The sequence below is a fragment of the Nothobranchius furzeri genome, unplaced genomic scaffold, assembly GCF_043380555.1.
Source record: "Nothobranchius furzeri strain GRZ-AD unplaced genomic scaffold, NfurGRZ-RIMD1 Scf040, whole genome shotgun sequence".
Lineage (NCBI taxonomy): Eukaryota > Metazoa > Chordata > Actinopteri > Cyprinodontiformes > Nothobranchiidae > Nothobranchius > Nothobranchius furzeri.
In genome coordinates this window covers 389,544-397,239 of record NW_027223057.1, presented here as the reverse complement: position 1 = coordinate 397,239, position 7,696 = coordinate 389,544, and positions in this window count along the sequence as shown.

Sequence of the window (7,696 nt, the reverse complement as noted above, 5' to 3'; positions counted from 1 at the left end):
TTGGAGGTCTAAAGGATGACCATTAGTTGTGGTTCTCGCCCCGGGACTTGGGTCAGAGTATAGCCCAAGTGGAGCACTTGTGTCGGCCTAGGGAGGCTGTGCCGGGCCCCACTGGAGGTCTAAAGGATGACCATTAGTTGTGGTTCTCGCCCCGGGACTTGGGTCAGAGTATAGCCCAAGTGGAGCACTTGTGTCGGACTAGGGAGGCTGTGCCGGGCCCCCTGGAGGTCTAAAGGATGACCAGTAGTTGTGGTTCTCGCCCCGGACTTGGGTCCGAGTATAGCCCAAGTGGAGCACTTGTGTCGGACTAGGGAGGCTGTGCCGTGCCCCCTGGAGGTCTAAAGGATGACCAGTAGTTGTGGTTCTCACCCCGGGTCGTGGGTCCGAGTATAGCCCAAGTGGAGCACTTGTGTCGGACTAGGGAGGCTGTGCCGTGCCCCCTGGAGGTCTAAAGGATGACCAGTAGTTGTGGTTCTCACCCCGGGTCGTGGGTCCGAGTCTGGCCCGAGTAGAGCACTTTGGTCGGCTACCGGGGGGTGTGCCGTGCCCCCTGGAGGTCTAAAGGATGACCAGTAGTTGTGGTTCTCGCCCCGGGACTTGGGTCCGAGTATAGCCCAAGTGGAGCACTTGTGTCGGACTAGGGAGGCTGTGCCGTGCCCCCTGGAGGTCTAAAGGATGACCAGTAGTTGTGGTTCTCACCCCGGGTCGTGGGTCCGAGTATAGCCCAAGTGGAGCACTTGTGTCAGACTAGGGAGGCTGTGCCGTGCCCCCTGGAGGTCTAAAGGATGACCAGTAGTTGTGGTTCTCACCCCGGGTCGTGGGTCCGAGTCTGGCCCGAGTAGAGCACTTTGGTCGGCTACCGGGGGGTGTGCCGTGCCCCCTGGAGGTCTAAAGGATGACCAGTAGTTGTGGTTTCTCGCCCCGGGACTTGGGTCAGAGAATAGCCCAAGTGGAGCACTTGTGTCGGACTAGGGAGGCTGTGGCCGTGCCCCCTGGAGGTCTAAAGGATGACCAGTAGTTGTGGTTCTCGCCCCGGGACTTGGGTCAGAGTATAGCCCAAGTGGAGCACTTGTGTCGGACTAGGGAGGCTGTGCCGTGCCCCCTGGAGGTCTAAAGGATGACCAGTAGTTGTGGTTCTCGCCCCGGGTCGTGGGTCCGAGTATAGCCCAAGTGGAGCACTTGTGTCGGACTAGGGAGGCTGTGCCGTGCCCCCTGGAGGTCTAAAGGATGACCAGTAGTTGTGGTTCTCGCCCCGGGACTTGGGTCAGAGTATAGCCCAAGTGGAGCACTTGTGTCGGACTAGGGAGGCTGTGCCGTGCCCCCTGGAGGTCTAAAGGATGACCAGTAGTTGTGGTTCTCGCCCCGGGACTTGGGTCAGAGTTTAGCCCAAGTGGAGCACTTGTGTCGGTCTAGGGAGGCTGTGCCGGGCCCCCTGGAGGTCTAAAGGATGACCATTAGTTGTGGTTCTCGCCCCGGGACTTGGGTCAGAGTATAGCCCAAGTGGAGCACTTGTGTCGGCCTAGGGAGGCTGTGCCGGGCCCCACTGGAGGTCTAAAGGATGACCATTAGTTGTGGTTCTCGCCCCGGGACTTGGGTCAGAGTATAGCCCAAGTGGAGCACTTGTGTCGGACTAGGGAGGCTGTGCCGGGCCCCCTGGAGGTCTAAAGGATGACCAGTAGTTGTGGTTCTCGCCCCGGGACTTGGGTCCGAGTATAGCCCAAGTGGAGCACTTGTGTCGGACTAGGGAGGCTGTGCCGTGCCCCCTGGAGGTCTAAAGGATGACCAGTAGTTGTGGTTCTCACCCCGGGTCGTGGGTCCGAGTATAGCCCAAGTGGAGCACTTGTGTCGGACTAGGGAGGCTGTGCCGTGCCCCCTGGAGGTCTAAAGGATGACCAGTAGTTGTGGTTCTCACCCCGGGTCGTGGGTCCGAGTCTGGCCCGAGTAGAGCACTTTGGTCGGCTACCGGGGGGTGTGCCGTGCCCCCTGGAGGTCTAAAGGATGACCAGTAGTTGTGGTTCTCGCCCCGGGACTTGGGTCCGAGTATAGCCCAAGTGGAGCACTTGTGTCGGACTAGGGAGGCTGTGCCGTGCCCCCTGGAGGTCTAAAGGATGACCAGTAGTTGTGGTTCTCACCCCGGGTCGTGGGTCCGAGTATAGCCCAAGTGGAGCACTTGTGTCAGACTAGGGAGGCTGTGCCGTGCCCCCTGGAGGTCTAAAGGATGACCAGTAGTTGTGGTTCTCACCCCAGGTCGTGGATCCGAGTCTGGCCCGAGTAGAGCACTTTGGTCGGCTACCGGGGGGTGTGCCGTGCCCCCTGGAGGTCTAAAGGATGACCAGTAGTTGTGGTTCTCGCCCCGGGACTTGGGTCAGAGTATAGCCCAAGTGGAGCACTTGTGTCGGACTAGGGAGGCTGTGCCGTGCCCCCCGGAGGTCTAAAGGATGACCATGAGGTCAAAAGGATGACCAGTAGTTGTGGTTCTCGCCCCGGGACTTGGGTCAGAGTATAGCCCAAGTGGAGCACTTGTGTCGGCCTAGGGAGGCTGTGCCGGGCCCCCTGGAGGTCTAAAGGATGACCAGTAGTTGTGGTTCTCGCACCGGGACTTGGGTCAGAGTACAGCCAAAGTGGAGCACTTGTGTCGGTCTAGGGAGGCTGTGCCGGGCCCCCTGGAGGTCTAAAGGATGACCAGTAGTTGTGGTTCTCGCCCCGGGCCGTGGGTCTGAGTATGGCCCAAGTGGGGCACTTGCGTCGGACTGGGGAGGCTCTGCCGCGCCCCCTGGAGGTCAAAAGGATGACCAGTAGTTGTGGTTCTCACCCCGGGTCGTGGGTCCGAGTCTGGCCCGAGTAGATCACTTTGGTCGGCTACCGGGGGGTGTGCCGTGCCCCCTGGAGCCATGGGAGTGAGCTCCAGCAGACTGGTATTTTTCGGAGAACCAGGCCCACACTCCTCAGACTTTGTGCCCAGGGACAGGCCACCAAAATCGGCCGCGGCTCGTGCACTTTGCCCCTGCGTTTCTCCCAGAACCAGAGCCGGAAAAATCCCAAAATTGATGCCCAGAGATAGTCGACTCTGCCTGGAATAGATTGCCACCCAAACCCGCCAACTCACGCTGGTTTTCCGATGGCCTCACCTACTAACCCGAGCATGGTCATCGCTCGCACCTTCCAAAACCTCCAGGGGCGCAGGCACTTTTCATTTACTGGCCATAAGGCCGACCGCCTTAAGCGTTAAGCGATAAGCGAAAGGCTTAGTTTGGACTTAGTTTTTGGAGCGACGAGGTCGCCGTTTTGTCAATTCTGAACCGATTTTCACGCGGTTTTCGACTGCCTGCGCCTGGGGAGCCGCCCAGAAGCCCCAGGCAGTGTTCTGGGTGGACTTCCGGACCGGTCCGGACCCGGTACCGGCCGGGGGAACCGCACCACGCCTCTCGGGCGTTTCTACACCGATTTTCGCGGGGTTTTCGACTGCATAGACGGGGCCACCTGCTGCAGGGCCCGAGGGAGGGCCTGCCTGAGCTGGGTCCGACGCAGGGCCCGGTTCCTGGAGCCCGCTGGGGGGGGGGGGGGGGGGGGGGTTCTCTAAGGCTCACGGCGGGCTGCTGAGGGGCCGGATCGGATGCAGACAGGCGCTCCTCTGCCCAGGTCTTTGCTCCCCTGCCCCACTAGGAATGGAAGACACACTGCCAACAGCTTCTGGAGGGTGATGGGCCCTGCTGCAGACCAGGTCCGACCCAGGTTTCAGCTATCCCACCCCGCAGGGACTTAAAGACACACTGCCATCAGCTTCTGGAGGCTGCTGAGCTCTACTATAGAGCAGGTCCGACCCAGGTTTCAGCTCCTGCAGCCCACTAGGACTTAAACACACACTGCCATCAGCGTCTGGATGGTGATGGGCCCTGCTGCAGACCAGGTCCGACCCAGGTATCAGCTCCTGCACCCCGCAGGGAATTGAAGACACACTGCCATCAGCTTCTGGAGGCTGCTGAGCTCTGCTATAGACCAGGTCCGACCCAGGTTTCAGCTCCTGCACCCCGCAGGGAACTAAACACACACTGCCATCTGCAACTGGAGGCTGCTGAGCCCTGCTGCAGACCAGGTCCGACCCAGGTTATGGCTCTCCCACCCCCCTGGGACTTAAACACACACAGCCATCAGCTTCTGGATGGTGATGGGCCCTGCTGCAGACCAGGTCCGACCCAGGTTTCTGCTCCTCAACCCCGCAGGGAATTAAAGACACACTGCCATCAGCTTCTGGAGGCTGCTGAGCTCCGCTGCAGGCCAGGTCCGACCCAGGTTACAGCTCTCCCACCCCGCAGGGAATTAAAGACACACTGCCATCAGCTTCTCGATGCTGCTGAGGCCTGCTATAGACCAGGTCCGACCCAGGTTTCTGCTCCTGCACCCCGCATGGACTTAAACCCACACTGCCATCGGATTCTGGAGGCTGCTGAGCCCTGATGCAGACCAGGTCCGACCCAAGTTTCAGCTCTCCCACCCCGCAGGGGATCAAACACACACTGCCATCAGCTGCTGGAGGCTGCTGAGCTCTGCTATAGACCAGGTCCGACCCAGGTTTCAGCTCTCCCACCAGGCAGGGACTTAAACACACACTGCCATCAGCTGCTGGAGGCTGCTGAGCTCTGCCATAGACCAGGTCCGACCCAGGTTTCAGCTCCTGCACCCCGCAGGGACTTAAACACACGCAGCCATCAGCTGCTGGAGGCTGCTGAGCTCTGCTATAGACCAGGTCCGACCCAGGTTTCAGCTCTCACACCAGGCAGGGACTTAAACACACACTGCCGTCAGCTTCTGGAGGCTGCTGAGCCCTGCTGCAGACCAGGTCCGACCCAGGTCTCAGCTCTCCCACCCCGCAGGGACTTAAACACACACTGATATCAGCTTCTGGAGGCTGCTGAGCTCTTCTATAGACCAGGTGCGACCCAGGTTTCTGCTCCTCCACCCCGCAGGGAACTAAACACACACTGCCATCAGCTTCTGGAGGCTGCTGAGCTCTGTTACAGACCAGGTCCGACCCAGGTTTCAGCTCTCCCACCAGGCAGGGTCTTAAAGACACACCGCCATCAGCGTCTGGAGGCTGCGGAGCTCTACTATAGACCAGGTCCGACCCAGGTTTCAGCTCCTCCACCCCGCCATAAGCTGCTGGAGGCTGGCTTCCGCTCCTCCACCCCGCCATCAGCTGCTGGGGGCTGGCTGGCTGCTGGAGGCTGGCTGCTGCTGCTGCTGCTCCTCCACCACGCCATCAGCAGCTGGAGGCTGCTGAGCTCTGCTATAGACCAGGTCCGACCCAGGTTTCAGCTCTCCCACCAGGCAGGGACTTAAACACACACTGCCATCAGCAACTGGAGGCTGCTGAGCTCTGCTGCAGACCAGGTCCGACCCAGCTTTCAGCTCCTGCACCCCGCAGGGACTTAAACACACACTGCCACCAGCTTCTGGAGGGTGATGGGCCCTGCTGTGGACCAGGTCCGACCCGGATATCAGCTCTCCCACCAGGCAGGGACTTAAACACACACTGCAATCAGCTGCTGGAGGCTGCTGAGCTCTTCTATAGACCAGGTCCGACCCAGGTTTCAGCTCTCCTACCAGGCAGGGACTTAAACACACACTGCCATCAGCTTCTGGAGGCTGCCGAGCCCTGCTGCAGACCATGTCCGACCCAGGTTTCAGCTCTCCCACCAGGCAGGGACTTAGAGGCACGCTGCCATCAGCTTCTGGAGGCTGCTGAGCTCTGCCATAGACCAGGTCCGACCCAGGTTTCAGCTCCTGCACCCCGCAGGGACTTAAACACACGCAGCCATCAGCTGCTGGAGGCTGCTGAGCTCTGCTATAGACCAGGTCCGACCCAGGTTTCAGCTCTCCCACCAGGCAGGGACTTAGAGGCACGCTGCCATCAGCTTCTGGAGGCTGCTGAGCTCTGCCATAGACCAGGTCCGACCCAGGTTTCAGCTCCTGCACCCCGCAGGGACTTAAACACACGCAGCCATCAGCTGCTGGAGGCTGCTGAGCTCTGCTATAGACCAGGTCCGACCCAGGTTTCAGCTCTCACACCAGGCAGGGACTTAAACACACACTGCCATCAGCTGCTGGAGGCTGCTGAGCTCTGCTATAGACCAGGTCCGACCCAGGTTTCTGCTCCTCCACCCCGCAGGGAATTAAAGACACACTGCCATCAGCTTCTGGATGGTGATGGGCCCTGCTGCAGACCAAGTCCGACCCGGGTTACAGCTCTCCCACCAGGCAGGGAATTAAACACACACTGCCATCAGCTTCTGCTGGCTGCTGAGCTCTGCTGCAGACCAGGTCCGACCCAGGTTTCAGCTCCTGCACCCCGCAGGGAACTAAACACACACTGCCATCACCTTCTGCTGGCTGCTGAGCCCTGCTGCAGACCAGGTCCGACCCAGGTTTCAGCTCCTGCACCCCGCAGTGGATTAAAGACACACTGCCATCAGGTTCTGGAGGCTGCTGAGCTCTGCTGCAGACCAGGTCCGACCCAGGTTATGGCTCTCCCACCCCGCAGGGACTTAAACACACACCGCCGTCAGCTTCTGGATGGTGATGGGCCCTGCTGCAGACCAGGTCCGACCCACGTTTCAGCTCTCCCACCCCGCAGGGGATGAAACACACACTGCCATCAGCTTCTGGAGGCTGCTGAGCTCTGCTAAAGACCAGGTCCGACCCAGCTTTCAGCTCTCCCACCAGGCAGGGAGTTAAAGACACACTGTCATCGGCTTCTGGAGGGTGCTGAGCCCTGCTGCACACCAAGTCTGACCCAGGTTTCAGCTCATCCACCCCGCAGGGACCTAAACACACACTGCCATCAGCTTCTGAGTGGTAATGGGCCCTGCTGCAGACCAGGTCCGACCCAGGTTTCAGCTCCTCCACCCCGCCATCACCAGCTGGAGGCTGGCTGCTGCTCCTGCACCCTGCCATCAGCTGCTGGAGGCTTCTGTTCCTCCACCCCGCCATCAGCAGCTGGAGGCTGGCTGCTGGAGGCTGGCTGCTGCTCCTCCACCCCGCCATCAGCTGCTGGAGGCTGGCTGCTGCTCCTGCACCCCGCCATCAGCTGCTGGAGGCTGGCTGCTGGAGGCTGGCTGCAGCTCCTCCACCCCACCATCAGCTGCTGGACGCTGGCTGCAGCTCCTGCACCCCGCCATCAGCTGCTGGAGGCTGGCTTCTGCTCCTCCACCCCGCCATCAGCTGATGGAGGCTGCCTGCTTCTCCACCCCGCCATCACTAGCTGGAGGCTGGCTGCTGGAGGCTGGCTGCAGCTCCTCCACCCCGCCATCAGCTGCTGGAGGCTGGCTGCTGCTCCTGCACCCCGCCATCAGCTGCTGGAGGCTGGCTGCTGCTCCTCCACCCAACCATCAGCTGCTGGACGCTGGCTGCAGCTCCTCCACCCCACCATCAGCTGCTGGACGCTGGCTGCAGCTCCTCCACCCCGCCATCAGCTGCTGGAGGCTGCCTGCAGCTCCTGCACCCCGCCATCAGCTGCTGGAGGCTGCCTGCAGCTCCTGCACCCCGCCATCACCAGCTGGAGGCTGGCTTCTGCTCCTACACCCCGCCATCAGCTGATGGAGGCTGCCTGCTTCTCCACCCCGCCATCACTAGCTGGAGGCTGGCTGCTGGAGGCTGGCTGCAGCTCCTCCACCCCACCATCAGCTGCTGGACGCTGGCT